Raw genomic sequence first — 20,408 nt, 5'->3', positions numbered from 1 at the left:
CTAAAATAGCACGTTAAATGCTGTTTTGTATGTGTTCTATGTGCTCTATGCGCATGAATCACTATGTGCTTCTTAAACTGACTTTCTCTTCCTCCGACAGGACACAGAATCCATTACATTCGTGATATTACAGCTCTCTGAAAAATTTAAATACTGAGATGTATACTTGATATAATTTTCATGAAGATAGGAATTAAAGCATGTTATTAAACATGGGAACACGGTGGTGCAATGATAGTAACGAGCAGGAGCCTTGTCCACAGATTGTTCCTGCCTCCCGCAAGATGCTTGGTGCGCTGTGTGTGACCTTCGATGAAATAATTTATTGCAGCAGTACTGTCTCTTTCAAACGTACTAACCCCCAGTTCCTGTCCTTCTTGATCTTTCTCCAAATACCCAATCACCACACAATCAGCTCTGTAATAGACGTTAAGCCATCTGTAAGCTTAGAACACCGATTCTTCAAAACTTTTAAGGATCATTGAAATATCTTCGTAGTACATGTTTAATTATTCTATCCATCTGTCCATCCACTGTCGCACCAGCCACAGCAAGAATACAGCACGAGGCAGGAACAATCCCTGAACTAGCTGGCGTTGTGCCACTGTGTCCTCACATGTTTAATTATTAACAATATACATTATTTAAATTATGTTAACATTTTATCTGTATAATGTAATAAACATATTTTGCTGCATTTCATCTTAAAAATGAGATCGTCATCATATGTAAATATGCGCTTTATAAAGTGGCACAAGTTGTGCAATATTATAACTGTATCGTAAGTTTACAGTGAGGTAATTGTACTTGTAAGCACAAACAGTTCTATAAGGAGCACTTGATGGACTGATGGAGTGCATTTATAGTTCTTGGGATAAAACTGTTTCTGAACTGCAAGGTCCGTACAACAGGAAAGGCTCTGAAGCATTTGTCGGATGAGAGCAGTTCAAATAGCGAACTGAACTTGCATATGCCAGGGTTGGAGCTACTGTGAAAATGTGCGTGGCTTTACGCCAAGTTTAGGTTTTATACATTGCTATTTGAGCATGGAAATGGGCTTATGCAACATTTCTGTGTGTACGCACTGTTTATACATGAAGCCCCAGGTCTGAACACAACTAAGCAAATGTGGAATGAGACTGAACGGATGATTCAGAGTATGAGTCCACCATGTATATATTTAAGGTGCACAAAATGCAGTGCTACTATACTTGATTGTACTTGCCTGTTTTACTGTATTTTACCTATTATTTATATATGCTGTTTAATCTCAAATATTTAGCACTGCAAAATCTGCTTTGGTTTATATATATATATATATATATATATATATATATATATATATATATATATATATATATATATATATATATATATATGTATATATATATAAAAAGAGAAAGAAATAAATTCTATTTATAATATGAAGGTCAAATTTTACTCTGGAGGCCCACCAATTCTGATGAGAGATGGAACTATGAAAGCATTCAGAGACGAAGTTGTAAATTCTAGTTATTCTAAAGACTTCATATTATAAAATGTACTGATTTTATATTTGAAGAAAAAATGATGAAAAACAATGTCCATTTGAAAAAAAAAGATAAATTAAAGAATGTTTACTCCAGGGAAGATGAGTGGAATTTTCCAAGTCCACATTTCTCATGCAAAATAACCACAATCTTCAGGGTTGTTTTAGTGTTAAAAATGACAAACAAGGTCAGCTGCTTTCTAACCTAGGAATTGCAGATGTCCTTCAGGGAATGTGTAATGGTTCACAGTCCATAAGGTGATGATGTAAGCACTCTGTATATGTCACGCTATTTTCTAACCCGCCAATCCAGGCAAGGGTCATGGGAGGTGTTGGTGCCTATCCTAGCTAGTATAGGGCACAAGTCAGGAAAAAACCAGCCCATCGCAATCTAAGTATATGTGATGTTTAAATTATGAATTTAAATTATGTAGTGCAGTATATGCTTGGGATGCAGGTCATAGCATGGGTACATTTCTTTCTAACATAAACAACAATCCAGAAATAATAATACAGACCATGTTTTGCACAACTATTTGGTAGTCAGTCACACATACATCTACTATGCATTACAGAGTATAAGCCATAGATGACTATGCATAGAGCTGAAGACTCTCAACCAAAGAACTTGCCAGATAATCTTATTAAGTTACATTCTGCAAAAAAAAACAAAGTGGCCTGGCCTGTTCCATCAATGAACAAAACAATTCTTGTCACTTCTGGTTTCAATGAATTTTACACCACAGTTTAGTCAGCATTATTTGTAAGGATTTTAACATCAGAATCTCTCTTGTAGCTCACCCTACTCTACCTCTTTTGTTCTGCTACATTTTTCTGTTAATTTTTAATTGTTTCAATTGTTGTTTTTGAGTCTAAAGGAGTAAGGACTCATATTGCTTCATGGTCTGAAGTGGTAATTGAGAAACAAAGTAATCTTTTCAAATCTGAAAGCAAATCTTTAAGAGAAGGACTAAAACAAAAGGAATTAAATTTTTCAAAATAGAAAAGTAAAAATGAACTCTTAAAACTCATAGAAATGAGGGGAGAGGATGTAAAATAATTAATATTTGAATCCTGCTCAGTGGTACTGATTTAATATAGACATCTTACAAAAGCTCTTTAAATAGATAGATAGATGTGTGTGTATATACACATACACACACACTATGGTCTGAAAACAGCAGAATGACTACAAAGAAATAAAATTTAAAAAGAAAGAAAACACAGTGAAACATTATGCAGAGGTATTGTTGTTGGTTTAAAGGAGCCCCAGTAGCGTATATCTTGACACACTTTTGCTGAATAATTCATTGGCTGAAAATCCAAAGAGAGGATGTCCAGCATTGCTCATGATGGCACTCAGTTTTGTTTTAATCCTCTCCTTCATTACTACCTCCAAAGGGTCCAGAATGCATCCTATAATGGGGGCTGCCCTTTAAGTTACTTTGTTGATTCAGTGGGCCTCTCTTGAAGTGATGTCAGAAGCCCAACACACACCAGCACAGAGAATTGCACTGGTCACCACAAAGTTGTAGAAGATGTGAAGGATGTCACTTCCCACATTAAAAGAATACAGTCTTCTAAGGATAAAGAGCCTGCTCTGCTCTTTCTTATACAGTTTCTCTGTGTTCCAAGATCAGTCCATCCTGTCACTGATGTGGAGCCCCAACTATGTGTAGGAGTGGACTACCTATACATCCAATCCCTGAATGGTGACAGGGCATAGAGGTTCTTTGGTGCAGGAAAAGTCAATAACCAGTTTCTTAGTTTTGTTGATGTTAAGATGCAGACAATTCTCTTTGCACCAAGAAACAACGTTCTCCACCTGACTCTTCTCCTCTGTCTCATCCTCTTTATCAATAAATCCAATAAGTGCAGATTCATCTGAGAATTTATGCAAGTGACATGCTCTAGTGTCATATTTATAGTCTGAAATGCACAGAGTGAAGAGAAAAGGAGACAGGGCTGTTTTTGTGGTGCTCCAGTGTTGCTCACATCCATATCAGAGACACAGTCCTTGAGTCTCACAAACTGTGGTCTGCACAAAACATATAGTCCATTATCCAGGACACCATAGGCTCATCCACCTGCATATCATTGACCCTCATATGTCTTTTAGAGAGGTTTCATCTCTCAAATATTAAATACTAGCCATAAATTATTAAATAAGGCAAAAACATCTTTTTACAACAAAAAAAGAAAAATGTACACATTTTAAATATATTTGAATAGTTCCAAAAATATTTATTACAAAATAAGTGCTGCAATATGATAGTCAAACAAAGCTTCTGTGAAACTGAAGTGTAATGCAGAAGTCTCAGAAATAACTAAGATTAGTTATCATAAACCTAATTAGTTCCAGCCCTCACCCTAACATAACAATCTAAAGCTTCAGGTGTTTTACATGTTGCTTTATCTTCTACGTAAATCCACCCTGTAAACCTATCCATATTTTTCACAGATTTACTATTTGTACTGGGGAAGACCACACTTTATGTTTTATTCCAAAATTTGACTGCTTATTCCAAGTGTCTATTGTTCTTTGTGTAAAGAAAAACTTCCTAATGTTTGTGCGAAATTTACCCTTAACAAGTTTCCAACTGTGTCCCCGTGTTCTTGATGAACTCATTTTAAAATAACAGTCTCGATCCACTGTACTAATACCCTTCATAATTAATGTGTGTGCATGTGTGCATGTACTGTAATGTGCATGTGTGGTTTACTCAGGAAGGGCCCCCAGAGAGGATTTTCAGGACTTGGCATAGATATACAAAGTTGCTCCCAATGATGAGTTTAGTCAGTAAAATTTTGGCTTTGGAAAAAAAAACAAAAAAACCCTGCGGTTATTTATTTAGTGATGACACTTGCACTTTAATTTTACCCTGGACAGTGTAGGGTACCACTTCTAGTCAGTAATAGAAAATGCCTCACAGTGTTATGTATCCTGATATTAATTAAAACAATAAGAGTTTAGAAAAGATGCTGGCATGAGCTCAACAGACGTATACTAGAAACACTGATGAATTTGTGCCAAATTCTAAATAGGTTCTGTAAAGTTCTACATAAAACTAGTTTTATAGATAATATGTAATTTTCCTATGGAGTTATGGAGGGTGCATTGGGATTCTTCTAATTGATCAGAATTAGTTGATGCACTAACAATGTTATGTAGAAGATATGATCAGTTTATCAACAGAAAGTCTATACTATTCTGTAATAACTCCAAGCACTACTGGAAGAGGATCTGCAATGATTGTAAATTCTACAGTATTTGAATGGAAATTTTTTTTAATTTGGACAGTCCCAAAAAATATGCCCAAGTCAGGCTGGAGCTGCCTCAGATTGTTCACACTTAAGGACCAATCCCTGATATATTTTAGGCAATTTCAATTTGAAGAGGTGTCTAGTGTGCAATTTGTGCTTGTGTATTTTGAACAAATTGATGAAGAACGAATAAATGTTGTGAATTACAGAATTTCCCTTCTTGACTGAGAAATTGATAGAGAGATCTCTTTGCTAATCACCATGCATTTAAAAAAATAACTTACAAATTGCACTATTTTCATTTCCACTAGCTGACCATTTTTAGTCCCATACAAATAAATCGCAAGCAAAACAGCTGATGTAGGAGTTAAGTTTAACCCTGGTCCAATGTGCACCTAGCCTGTGATGCAGGTGCCCTGTTAAAAGGAAACCAGCTTCATGACTTTCTGGGTCTGTGCAGAGTCTCATACTCTTTAGAGCTTATGCTTAAAGGCTAAAGGTGTTATTTTGACATTTGCTATGATAAAGGTTTCAATTATTAAGAAAAACATTTTAAGTAACTTTATAACAAAAAAGAAAAAGCAAGCCTTGGTATAGGAAAAAGGTAATCTTTTAAAGTGTGCTAGTTGCTTTATTGTTACGCTCAGGCTAAGTTTCATGTTGACGGGCTAAGAAGGAAATGAATAAAGATTTGGTCACATATGGTCTCGGAAAGGGTTGAGAACGAAATTAACGTGCGCACGGAGTCTACTTTTAAAAACACCTAAAATGTAAGGTACTCCTAAGTTAACAGGAATTTTCATTCAGATCAATGTTTTGTCACATCCGGTTATCCATCCATCCATCCATTTTCCAACCCGCTGAATCCGAACACAGGGTCACGGGGGTCTGCTGGAGCCAATCCCAGCCAACACAGGGCACAAGGCAGGGAACCAATCCTGGGCAGGATGCCAACCCACCGCAGGCATCCAGTTATCAACTAGATATAATCAATCATGTTTTTCAGATTATGTAATAATTTCCTTGAAATTGCGATCTAATCAATGAAGTGTATAAATAAAGCCCATCAAGCACTTCTCCTTTGTTACATTTGCTAATAAGGTGTTTGTGCTTCTGTAAGGGTTTACCTCTTGCAAGACTTAGATAATAAAACGGACTGACTGATGCTTTTCTCCTGCCTGTTTTATTGCCTGAATCGAAGCACCCAGTTGGGGTGCCAGTAAATATCTACTGCATTGTGTCCATGTCAAAAAATAATGAAAACTATTTATTACTATTTTCTTCTTGATGAAAGTATCTGCACAAATTAATCGCAAACAGAATAGTTGTACCCAGAGCCATGTCAAACAATGAACTGAGCCTTTCCATGTCGTCGCTTTGTGGCATTGTCAATGTGTGCCCCAAGAGTGGAACTCTGTGAGCACAATGATCTTTATTTACTTATTAAGAGTTTGTGACTGTTTGCTGTATTTTGTTTGTGATATTACTTCTGTTTATATCTTTTGTTTGAGGCACAATCATATGACAACTCAAGTCACATATTTGGCCATCTTAATTGGTCCAACACAGTTGGCAGACTTGTCTTTGTACTTAGGGATACTTAAAAGATCACTGCATCATTATAATCACTTAAAACTAGTTAAGATCCTCTCCCCCTTTGACTTTTTGAAGGCTTAGTGAAAGTTCAAAAACATTTCCATGATTTTGTTGAAGTTACAGTGAAGCAAGCTCTGGGGGTTCGCTCATCACTAGTCTGAAATTATGAATATTCGCTACCCAGTAATATAGCTGGAACTAGTAGTCACCTTCTGCTCTTGATCTTTGTAATGTTAACTTTTTAATAATTTTTTTTTGCTCTTTAAATAGATGAGCTTACAACAGAAACTGTCTTTTTAAAATTGAGTTATTAATAATTCCAGCAATACTCCGAAAAACAGGAATAAAATTTTGGAAGGATATTCTTGTTTAAGGACTTCTTGTTCAGTGCTTTCCGTCAAACTGACAAAATTGTGTTGACAAAATTTTTAAACTTGAATTGTTCTGAAACTGTCAGCAGATAGTCTTTGTAATATACTGCAATGTGCTAACAAGTTTACTAGGAAAAGCAGTTTTAATTTTTGTTTAGTTTATTATCTAGAGACTTTGTATAAGTCATTTAATATATTTAATAAGATCGCCAGTGATACATTTGGTTCAGTGATAAACACAACCATATCATTTACACATATTTTTGTACTGTTCCATCCCTTATAATTAGCTTTATTTCTGAGATTTGTCTGAGACAAATTGCCAGCTGTTTGGTAGTAATTGAAAATAGCACTGGATATAGTGGACAGTCTAGTTGAATTCCACATTCTAATCTAACATAATCTGTATTTATATTTTTTACCCGCACAAAGGCTTATGGACTTGAGTAAAGTAACTTGATCCAGAGAGCAGTAAAACAGTAAAGAGATATCCCCATTCTCTACCATTTAAAAGCTTTTATCTGCATTAACAGATTGTAAAATTTCCAAGAGCTCGGTTGTTGAGGGTTTGTATGCTACATCAAGCAGGCTGTGATCATTTGTCAATACCTGCCTGCCTTTAATGAATCCAGTGCAGTCTTGTTATATTATAGGCATCACTTTCTCAAATTTTTTCACAAAAACTTTGGTCAACACCTTGACATCATCATTCAGCAATGAGATTGGTCTGCAGGATGCAAATTCCAAAGAGTATTTATTTTTCGTTGGAAAGGCAGTGACTGAAAACTGTGCGGACTAAAATATTGTCATCTTTTGCTTCTTTAAAATTAGGTAGCATTAACAGAATGATTTTACCAGACACCCTTTTATATTCTACTAGATAGCCATCTGGACCTGCAGTGTTCCCATTTTATAAGAATTTATAACATCCTGAATTTAAGTAAGCCTCAGGTGTTGTACTGCTTGTAGAGGAACTAGACATTAAGTTGTAGCAATTATAATTTATCAAGATAGATATTAACATGAGCTTCTACTTCATTATAAACTGACATGTATAAAATATTCTTTATAAGTATTGCTTTATGCTCACTATTTTACATTTTTGATCTAAGCTATTCTGTTTCAAACCTTCTTTTAATTTATTTTTGTATCTAAACTTTTGACATCCTAGGATTGTTTTTGAGTAGTTCTAACTACTAGGTTCATTCTCACCAAACTCTAAAACTTATAACACCCTGCTAAGAAGGGCCTGCATTCTTCTCAGTTTCTGCTGAATCTGCCACTGCCTGCCTTAGATCATTGTCTTCCATTTTGGCTTATGTTGCTGTCTCTTGCTCACTTTCACTTGCTCCGATGGATTTTTTAGGAACATATTATACCCTGATCCGTAATCATGATAGTACATCGTTAAATGCAGATAAAATCTAATATTAAAATAATATTACTTAAACAAGAAGCACTGCCATTACAGGAGAGGCTGTCTCAAGTGTCTATACCTGACAACGAATGAGATCAAATACCAAAAAGAATTTCATACAAATTTTTACTTTAATTACAATAAAAGTATACCTAAACAAAAGGCACACATAAAAATGTTCAATTGAGCCACATTTTCTAGCTTGTTATAATAAGATTAGGAATTCAGAACACTGTTTGCTTTATTAGAGATATTATATTGTGTTCAGGATACAATAATGGTATTAGTAGGAGAACATTTTTTAACAAGCACATGAACATTACAGGCGCCCTGCAGGAAAAATTCAGATGAAATGTGCATTTAATACATCTTTAAAACAATGTATTACAGGTGGGGATCATGTTATTGTCTAATGGCTTTGTCAGATGTACACCTCAAAATAACTCACAATGAGTTTTAGACGAAAGGCTTGTCACATTTAAGGACAGCGATAGCGAAACTCTCACCAGTCATCAGTTGCTTGGGCTGTCATCTTATGTGAATTGCAGTACTTGACTAATTAAAGGATTTCAATGGTAGAGAAAACTCTGAACCATTACATAAATAGACCTAAATAGTTTGATTGTTGGAACTGCTGGGTAAGGTAGAGAGTCCAATTACTCAGTCTATAGAGGTTATTATTTTTATTGCAAAGGAATATTCAGAAATTGGGTAACTGCAAACAAATAAAAATAAACCTGTGGTTCCTTTCATATTTTATTACTATTGTTACTATACAGAATCTTAGTGGTTGCGAAATTAACATGTTTTTTAGGAACTGAACTCTAAACCACAAGATAGTGGTTCTGTCCCAGTGTCTAACTTAGTGTTATTCTCAATAAATCATTTAACCTTCTTAGGTTAAAAAAGCACATGTAAATAGTTGCAGTATGTATCTGTATCTGTAAAGTGACTTGGCATGGTGTTCTTTATATAAAGATGTTGAAGATGACAATAAAATTGAATTAAAAAAGTAAATACAGGGCACCTAATGAGGTTAGATTGACAACACAGGGTTAGTGATTGAGAAGCGACACCTTCAATCATGAGCAGCACAGGCAGTAGTAACATGCCTTGGTAATGTGCCATGTGTATAAGCCACCAGTGTCTAGGGAACACACGCTTGGTATACTTAAGCCAAAGCTAGGAATGATAGTAGGATGTGCAGCCATCACTCATGATTAGTGCTTAAGTGGATAGTGTTTGTGTATGTTTATGAGTGAGTGTGTGTTAAATTTACAGTTCATGTGAGTAGGCCAATCCATAATGAACTTGGTTTTACTTACTCCATGATAAAACAATCACTACTGCATTCTTCTCCAAATGACTTCTCCTATGCACACTTGCCAATACCATGAACGCAGACCCAACGATAATAACATTTTTGTACCCTGGAGGAATTCCTTCATTTCTAGTCTTTGTGTGAATTCCTTTTCTTTAACAGAACACAGAAACAAGGATTCCCCCCCACTTCTTCCTTCCTATCGAAACCATCCACACCATTTGTATCCATCAATTTGGACCTTCATCTCTTAAAACACTGCCAATCATAATGTCACATATCTATACTTGAAGCCAGTACTTAGTAAAGCAACTTAGCCCTTAAACAACAACAACAAATTTTCTTCTTTCAGTATTTTTCCCACTTTCTATGTCTTAATATTTATAGATACAGTATGGAGCAATTTTGAGATTTTGCAGAATGGGAAATGATGAAATTATCCAAAATTGCTGTAGTTTATCAAATGCTTTTTTGTGCACTTTCATAAAGGTAAAATATACATGTAATGTGTGTGTGTGTGTGTGTGTGCATGTAAAATGTATAATACTGGTAAAAAATAACTGCTAAAAAACTATCCGTTTTGACACATTTTTTAAAAAGTAATCTGGAATTATGTGTCCTAATGTGTGACAATGAAATATCGAGGGAATTGCTCTGACGGTTGTGGCATGTAGAGGAAGTGTAAAATTGTAAGTCAAGTGACCAATGCACTGGAATTTCACAGACGACTCAGCATCCATCACTTAAAATCTGTGATTTGTCACAGTAAAGCAATAGAGGCAAGAGCAAAAGAAATAAATCTAAAACAATCAGCTTCACAAGGAGGTTTTTTGTAATTCTGTTCCTCATAGGATGTAACATTCTGTACAAAATTGATATATCAAAATGTGCATTCTACATCATCAGCGAAAAAAATGTAAATTGTTGCTTATTTACTAATTAGTCCAAAATGAATGGGCAAGTACGATACTAATGCATCCCACTAGTCAGTCCAATATATTTATTATCAGTGATTTGATGAGCGATAACAGTAGTCATGCATATTTACAGCAAGAGGTGCCAGAATTTAAATGAATGTCCTTTAGCAAACATTTATATTTAATTTTTCATTCAAATTATTGCAGCATACAATGTTAATCTTTGCACAGTTATAAATAATTTAATAAAAAAAAAGATAATTTAAAAAGAAAAAAGCTCAGCTGTTTATTATTGCATTAATATTTACCCTGTGTTAACGTGAATAACTACAGATCACTTCAAAAACTGCTATTGATCTAAGAACAATAATTAAAATGACTGTGTTTACAGGTTTTTAAATGTTTACTTAATATTAATATGCAAGAGTGTTGTTATCGGTTTTTAAGCTGCTGAAAATAAAACTTCAACTTACTAATAAGCTTGCTAGGACATTTTGTCTCTTGCAATAAGAATTGGAGGAAGTTCTGACCATATAAGAAGAGCAAACAAACCAGTGATTTTTGTATTATTATTCTGGAAGTAGATAAGTTGCAGCAATGAAGAATATGTTTCATAAATGTGCACAATGAGGGTAGAAAGGTAAGAATATTGCACTGAAATGGTAATAAAATTTTAATTATATAACATGATGCAGTGCTATTCAAGCTATAATTGCATTCTTAATTAGATTACAAGTTCCTGATATACTTTCACTTGAAAAAGTAACATTTTATGACTGTTGCCACATTACAGTATATGACTGGGTGCTTAAATAATACAAACCTTGATTCACCCACAGGGACTAGATGCCTGAAGAGACAAATTTCATAAAAAATAAATGACTTTATTGTCTTGGGCACTCTGCATGTAGAGTTTCTCTTCATGCCAATTTTCTCTAGGTGCTCAGTTTTTTAAGCTAACCATGACTCTGAATTGGTCCAATGTGGCTATGACTGCTGACATGTCCTTCAGTGGACTGGCATATCATCCAGGTTTGGTTTCTGTCTTGAACCTAACCCTGTCAGAGTCTCAGCAATTACGTTATTTGAATGATTAGTTTCGACTGTTGGTGTACAGATATAAGTAGTGTTTTAGTGTTTGGTTGTTTAGTCATTTTTTACATTGATTGTTGCATTTTTTGTCATTTGGTTTCCTTTGTGTTTGGCATTCCTCCATTGTATCCAATAACTCAAGAAAGCTGCCCTGGTTTGATGGCACATGGCAAGGTCACCTGCCATAATGGATGTTGTCACATCATGACAGATGTGTAATTCGGCAGAATGATATCTCAGATATCAATTCACATATTATATCTGTTGCAGGTTCTGATCCAGGCTGTCTTTGATGGCCTACCAAGCCTGGCAAATCTCCATGTCTGGGGCAAGACTAAAACAACATCTTGTGCTCTGTGCTCTGGAAGAGGATCCTTTGAGCACATCCTCAGGAGCTGTACAAAGACACTTGCTGACGGGTGCTACCACCGGCAACATAACCAAGTCCTCAAGGCAGTCACTGAGAGAGTAGCCTCAGCTATGGCAACCAACAAACAATGCTGTCCAAAGAAGATACATTTTGTTAAGGCTGGAGATAAATACACCCAGAGCTAAGATTGATGGGGCTCCTTGCCTCACCAGCTGATTGGCAGCTGAAAGTTGATCTGGGCAAACAGCTGTGCTTTCCAGAGCACATCACCTCAACAACACTGCGTCTAGACATGGTCATCTTTTCCAGTTCTACCAAACAGGAGATCATGGTGGAATTCACAGTGCCCTGGGAAGAATGCATGGAAGAAGCTCTAGAGCGGAAATGCACCAAGTACCAGGAGTTGACAGAGGAGTGCAGGAGGCTGGGCGGGGATGGGGGATGTCAGGGCTTTGCAGGCTAGTCTCTTTGCAGAGTCTTGATGAAGTTGGGAGTAGCAGGTTTAGCTAAAAAGAGGGCTGTTAAATCAATTTATGATGCTGCAGAGACAGCCACAAGGTGGCTCTGGCTGAAGAAGGAGGCTAAGTGGTCATTTGCTGCTAGGATGCAGGCTGGAGTCTGATCACCCCCAGCTGGGTTGTCTGGGAGAAGGTGTATGATGATTTAACAGACCTGAAACACCCGTTGACCCCAGGATACATCACTGATGAAGCATTCCAGCACTTCCGTGGAAGAATTTTTGAAAATGAGCCTGAGAACCAATCAGTCGTCATTGAAAAAAATCTTTCCTGCATCTTCAAATACTGCAGTCACAGAGCCCAGATGAGAATGCAGAACATTTCTTTATTTGCACAGAGATATGCACAAATGTTTCAGTCCATGGAATGAGCTATCAGTTAAAATCTGCTTTTATGCTTTTTCAAATTACCATTACCTCATTGAATACTTCACGTCATCTGACTCATATGCAGAACTTCTTCACCTCCTCTAATCAACTAACACTACCAGTAATTTGTGACTCATATTGACTCTCCCATTTTTCTGAGCATTGCTTCGTTAAGAGGGGAGTTATGCAGATTGCCCTAATGATCTTAGCACTGCTTCACAGAAGGGGTGTATGTGCTTTCCTGTCAGTTTATCCCCTCTTTCTAGGGGGTATTCTGTTATTCATTTACCTAATTTTAACTTTGGAAAAATATGCTGGTATCTTCTTTAAGACAAGGCAGAGACTTCTTGCACTTTCAGATTTAACTTATATTTAGTTAACACTTGAGTTACATTCAGTCCTTCTTCTTGTGTTTAATAATTAATTCTGTCATAGCTTCATATTTTATATATTTTTATATTATATATGATAAAATAAATTGTAAAAGATTATAATATTAACTAAAAATTATATGCAATCAGTCTAATTTCTTCTTAGTTACTTGTTCATCAGTATACAAAGTATAGGCAGTGAGGTCTAAAGCCAACTGCCATGTGAAGATGCCTTGGTTGCAAGCCATCAACACATACATGTAACATGTAATAAAATAACAGCTACACTTGTAATGCCAAGTGTTTGATCATTCACATATACTCAGAAGCTGCTTATTGAGATTGAAAGAAAAATATGTATAATAATATGCTGATGCCTGATCCAGGGATTGTTCCTGCCTTGTTTCCAATGGTTACTGGGATAGGCTTCAGCTGCTCCGTAACCCTGGCCCTGTATAATTGGGTCATGAAGATGAATGGATGGATATGTATGGTTATAACATTGGCTATGCCAAAAAATGTAGCATTTAAGTAACTAGGCAATATTACATATTGCCATTTTCTAGCTAAATCTGAAGCACCACAATATTACAACATATGTTTCTAAAAAGGGGATCAAGCACACCTCTCATGGAAGCTGCAGTGCAATTTTTGTGACATGACAATGGCTCCTTAGATACTTGACTGGCTAGGTAATTCTAATTGTAACTACTCCAAAGTTATAGCTAATCCGCTCCAGCTGGCAGCTACGCACAAAGACACAGAGCGTTGGCCTTCAGCTCCTATTTATGGAAAACTGCAATATTAAAACACTAAAATGGAAACAAATACAAGCACATATTATAGTCTCGTTGTTCAACTGCTGCAGTTGTTACCTGCTAAAACTAAGCAACTCTACAAAGAAGTAGTACAGCACTATTGGCAATTTTATGAAGTACCTACCCCGAACAGAAAGCTTGTCCTCCTAATTATCTAGAAGTTCTTTTGGGCACAGACTGAACATACTTTTGAAAGTGCAGCACAGGAATGATATATGTTTACTGTCATGTGTTTCATAGGCATTGAATAATTAGCTGCTTGTGAATCACTACTTTGAACAGTTTACTGCTTCTTAAACTAGAGATGGATTGCAATGATAAGCAGTGATGTTTAGCTATATGCTGGCCTTCAAAAGCTGCTGGACTTGTATCAAAGCACCTGATTGTGCCAGAAAAATACACTTATATACGGTACTCATATCCATGCAACTCTACCTAAAAGTTTAATCTTGCCCATTCTCCCTAAGAATCGTGCACACACAGTATTTTGATTATTTTTGTATCTGTTTTAAACAGCACTACAGCACTTTCTACACATATAAGACTGTTTCTTTATTTGGGAAGGCTGGGTGAATCACATGCAATGACCACTCAGTATATATTTTAAGTGGTTAGGCTTCTTTTATTTCAAATAATTTGCTTCAAAATTGAGCACTGAAAATACAAGCATACCTCCTACCTATCAGCAAATAAAGTCTTTCCTACTTTAACAAACACACATTTTTTATATATGACAAATCATATTTTGTAAATAATGGGGCTGTTGCTGAAGCACAGCACATATTATAAATCTTTGACTTTAGGGAAGAAAATGGTTTAGTTCACCTCAGTACAGCATATACTAAAGTAATTGCATAGTAAGTTGCTATTAATGTTTGATTTCATGTTGCAGAAATCATAAATCAAACCAGTGTTACAATAATTTAGCACACAGTAAGTTGCTATGTTTGTGAATACAGCTCCATGTAAGAAAGTTAAACAAGTAAAAATGTCTTTAACCGAGTGAAAAAGAAACTAAATTATCTATTTGTCCATTGATCAATTTAGCCTGAAAACTGAAAATGATGCAAAATGCTAATGAAAGGGATTGTCTTGCTGGCAGAAGCTAAGGTGCTATTAGCTTGGCAAAGAACAGGGGTGAGTGCCAATTGTGATTTCCAAAAGAAACAGAAGGCTCTCCTGAAAGTCAACGCCTCACAGAGTGGAGATGACACTGTAACATGAAACCTGCAACATTCTGAAAACAATCTAGATGTTACGCAATCTACCCCGTCACTAAGGGTGCTTGACCCTGATTCTGAGAAAGTAAGACCCTGTAAAATGGGGAGGAAACCAATGCTACTCCTCTAGACTGGAAAAATGACAACAGGATAGGAGAGACTCTTCGACCCAGTAAAGAAAATAACGCTGTACTGTCAGTTTTCTTCATTGTTGGTCAGAAGGATCTGAACGATATAATTTCTTTCTAGGTGCAACAATATGGCGGCACATTTGCGTTTCCTGACCACACTGAAACCTCTAGGTGATTCTGCCCCTGACGCCACTGCACCTGAGCTGATCCAGATTTTCATTATTCTCTTCAGACTACAATGTCACTTTCATTCAGCATTCTCCAGTGCATGAACTTATGCTCTCTCAGTTGCACATTTATTTGAACTGGGTGGTTTTCCCAAGGATCCTGAGGAGCTTTTTCCATTCCACCAAGTGAAGAAAAAGCTATGTTATTAATATTTCATGCAGCTCACTGTCACAGCACTGTTATTTCCAAAAACCTTTGTGGAAAAGTTCTGGATATGATGTAAAAGGGTTACTTGGGTATCTCTCAAGTGAAGCAGTGACCTAATTTCATGGCTGGAGACTGACAGAAACATCGAGAACTTGTTACAAAAATGTAGTTTGCCTATTTGATGGAAAAAGTAGTGTCTGTCCCTACTCCATTATTTCACCCTACAACAATTTTCTCCTTGTGGCTTAATGACTTTCATTGCAAAAGGCCTGAAGTGCTGTCTACAAAGTCTTTTACCTCTAATGCAACCATTAACACTAGAATTACCAGAGCCTACGAAAAACTCGTAGATCCGGCCCACCTTAAATCGCTTCTTAAAACCCTTCTCACCTCTCCGCCAGCGTCTTTTGTCATCTAAATGTACTGATAAAGACATGCTGCCAGCAGCCGGCTATTCCATCCCCCCACCGACTTAGAACGTAAACGAGTTTTTCCCAGCTCATGCCTTTATTGATTATCTGGGAGTGAGTGGAGTTTTAGAATGGAAATAATAAATCGCTATTTGGAACACATGCATTTCATGTGTGTTGCGTTTCTGCAGTAATCTGTGTAAACACATTGTTAAAACAGAAACGTTTTTTATATTCTAGTAACAAATGACAAAATGTAGGCATAAACTATATAACGTATGAAGCCTGAAGTCCAAATATCAAAGAAACACTTTCACAAAAGGTACAAAAAAAAAGCTACCGCCAAAAAAAGCCACCTTAGTGTGTGACATTGACACACATTAGCTATCACTGCTTCCGTGGCGCAACAGTATCAGTCGCTGACTGCGAATCAGAAGGTCATGAGTTTGATCCTGCACAACTCCCTTTTGAGAAGTGTTCTTATTTTCACTATTTTAAAATAAAAAGATACATTTGATTTCAGTCTGTAACAGCCGGTGTAATTTATGATATTTGTAAAGGTTAGCTTTATTTTTTTTTTAAATTCACTTTTCATTGTCTCAGTCGCGTTCAGGATCCTTTCCTACCTCATCTGACACTGCTGTTTTCACATAAAGACTCGCTATAGTTCTGCAGTGTATCACGATACATACGACCGCGTGTTTTTTACCCCAATATTGCCAGTCCCCACGTGTTGCTGTATGCTGTTTCTTTTGTACTCCAGGACATGCAGAGGAAAGCACAGTAAAGAGCAGTAACTTCAGCGCTATATGCAATCATCAGACACTCCCCATCTGATACTGCTGTTTTCACATAAAGATGCGCTAAAGCTCTGCAGTGTACTTGTGGCTGCATTGTCGTACCAATGCTTGCGAAATGAAGTGTCTGCATGCACTTTTCGTGGCATTACACGTGTATTTTTTGAGTATGCCCATGTAGCTCAAACACAGGAACATATGTTGATGTAAAAGTATAACAAAACAAGTGCACATTTATTCAAGACTATAACCGAAGAAAACAGAAAGCAAGTTACAGTAGGCGGTTGATATGACAGCTTGCGTGGTGGAATGCTAAGAACTGCTGATTTCCATTCCGTGCTATATAACTGTTAACATTTGAATCTGATGATTGCATATAGCGCTGTCTTATTCAGTGTGCGCAAGAACATGCAGGTGGCCAGTTGCTACAACGCACATTTTAAAAAAAGAAAGAGACAAATATATGTGACGTTTTGAAGAAATCATTTTATGACGCGAATAGTACCAATCAGAAAACATCGTCGAAGTAATGCAATATTATTTGAAAACGAACAGCGTCAGGTTGGGTGTGAAGTTATACTGGCGCTGTTTGAGTCAGATCAGAAGCTGAATAAGCTGAAAAAGCTCCTGTTCTGACTCTAAGTAAAAAAGCATGAATTAATCAACAGAAATAACCGCGATTGACATTTTAAAGTTAACGAGCGCGTGAGCTTATTCAGTTCTGCTGGATCAACGCATATGTTGATCTTTTTTTCTTTCAGTAATAGCGCCAACATAAATCCACAACCGATCTGACACTGTTCATTTTCAAATAATATTGCATTAGTGCGATGATGTTTTCACATATATTGTCTCTTTCTTTCAGGTGTGTAATAGGAACCACAGCATAGAGAGAAGCGTGTACATTGTAACAGGTACACACGTTGTAAATGTAGGAAAGACTATCCTTGCGTGTGTGTGAACAGTTAACATTTGAATCTGATTATTGCATATAACGCTGAACTTACTGCTCTGTACTATTCTATCCTCTGCATGTCCTGGAGTATACAAAAGAAACAGCATACAGCAACATGTGGGGACTGGCAAGATCGGGAAAAAAAAATACGCATTCACTGATTACAAAGCGCAAGATGTTATGCGAATGAATATGAATAATATGAATAATGTTGCATCCGTGCCACAAAGTTTTCCGAAATGTACTATACAGGTCATAAAACGAATAATTCCAAATATCATATATACCTACGTCTGTGTTTTTTTGTTGTTTTGACATCATTCACCATAAGGTGCACTCTAATTCAGCATGAGCAGGAACACTCAATAAAACCAAATAAAAAAATCAAGTGACGGTGAGATACGAAGAAGGCAGATTCGCCAGCGTTTGTGTGTCAGCTTTTATCCCTCCAGATGAGAGAATGTCCAGTTCCATTGTCTCAAAACACCACTCACATCTCCAGTTATTCCGTTTCAAATAAAAAATAACAGCGTCAGATCCCTGGTGGGGGGGGGGGGGGGGGGGGGGGGTAGTATGTATCGTGATCGTGATTTAGAGAGAATAAAAGTAAAAAAAAAACGGTAACTATAAATGCACACTGTGTGTTACAGACGCAAACCAAATGTATGTGTGTACTGTATACTGTGTACTGTATAATTTTAACAAAAAGAGGAGCTCACTACTGAAAACGGCAAATATAGGAGTGAGTGGGGATCGAACCGGGGACTCTCAACTACAAGTCAGCAAATCTTACCGCTACGCCACGGAAGCTATCGTATCAGTCTTGAACCTTTTGTGGAAGTGTTTTTACTTGATCTTTGGACTTCAGGCTTCATACATTATATAGTTTATGCCTACATTTTGTCATTTACTACTAAAATATGAAAAACGTTTCTGTTTTAAAAATGTGTTTACACAGATTGCTGTAGAAATGGAACACACATGAACTGTGTGTGTTTCAAATAGCGATCTATTATTTCCACACTAAAACTCTAGCAGTTCAGTCACTCCCAGATAATCAAACAAGGCAAGAGCTGGGAAAATTTAGTGAACGCTCTGCGACGGTGGGGGATGGAATAGCCGGCTGCTTGCTGGCTCGTCTTAATCGGCACATTTAGAAGACAAAAGAGAGCTGCGAATGGTTTTAAGGTGGGCCGGATCTACGAGTTTTTTCGTAGACTCTGGTAATTCTAGTGTTAATCTTTTTCATATGACCCACTGAAAAAGAGGGTGTGGCACACACCACTGTACATCCGTGGGGCAGATGTGGAGAAAGTGACAACATTTTAATTCCTCAGCATTTATATTATCAAGGATCTTACCTGGTCCCATAACACTATTCAATTAGTAAATAAACCTCAACAGTGTTTGTACTTCCTGAAATGGCTAAAGAAATTTGGCATTCCAGACAGAACCCTCGGTGCCTTTTATAGGGGTACTACTGAGAGCATTCTTACCAGTATCCTCACAGTTTGGTTTGGTAACTGCTCTGCAATGGAACCACAAAACACTACAACAAGTGGTCAGGACTGCCCAAACCATTTCAGGAACAGCTTTTCATTTACTGTATGCCATTTATTATGCCAGAGTCATCAGGAGGGTTCACAACACTATAAAGGACAGCTCCCACCCTCAGCACAGTCTATTCACGCTTCTACCACAAGGCAAATGCTAAACAAGTATGATATTGAGGATTTCAATACTAGAGAACAGTTTTTAGCCACAGGCAATTCGACTAGTGAATGAGTCTCATTCATTACCTATTCCACTCAGAATGTCAGACTTTGCTGACAAATTGGCCCAACCTGTTATTTACCTGCTCTATTCACCATTTGAATTATGATACCAGTATTATACTTTATTTTGGATTATATGTTTTAATTTCACCATCCAATTTATATGTGAATTTCCCCTTGGGTTTAATAATCTATCTATCTATCTATCTATCTATCTATCTATCTATCTATCTATCTATCTATCTATCTATCTATCTATCTATCTATCTATCTATCTATCTATCTATCTATCTATCTATAAGTTAGGTTAATGCTCATCGCAATTGCACTAAACTTGATTACATTGCAATTTGTTTTCCCTACCTATTGTCTATTGGCTATTAACACATTAATTTTACTGTCTTGTGTCCAGGCAAGAGAAAAAGAGAAAGACCTAAGAGAAGGTTTATGGATGTGGTGAGAGAAGACTTGCAGATGATGGGTGTAACAGAACAAGATGCAGAGGACAGGAAGATATGGAAAAAGATGATCCACTGTGTCAACTCCTAATGGGAGCAGCCAAAAGATGAAGAAGAAGATGTTTAGAGTATGAGTAAGATTTTCATTGTGTGTGACTGACTGTTTACTATGCATATGACAATAACCATTGACAACAGTAATCAGTTTGCCTCAAAGTTGTTGATAACTTTGCTTTATGGCAGGCAGTCTCAGTAAGGTGTTTTAATGCAAGACTGACCATGTTTGCAGCTTCAGACTGAATCTCCCTCATTCCTCATTCCCTACATAACACTCTC

This window comes from Erpetoichthys calabaricus, chromosome 12 (assembly GCF_900747795.2).
Source record: "Erpetoichthys calabaricus chromosome 12, fErpCal1.3, whole genome shotgun sequence".
Taxonomy (NCBI): Eukaryota; Metazoa; Chordata; class Cladistia; order Polypteriformes; family Polypteridae; genus Erpetoichthys; species Erpetoichthys calabaricus.
This window is presented reverse-complemented; position numbering follows the sequence as displayed.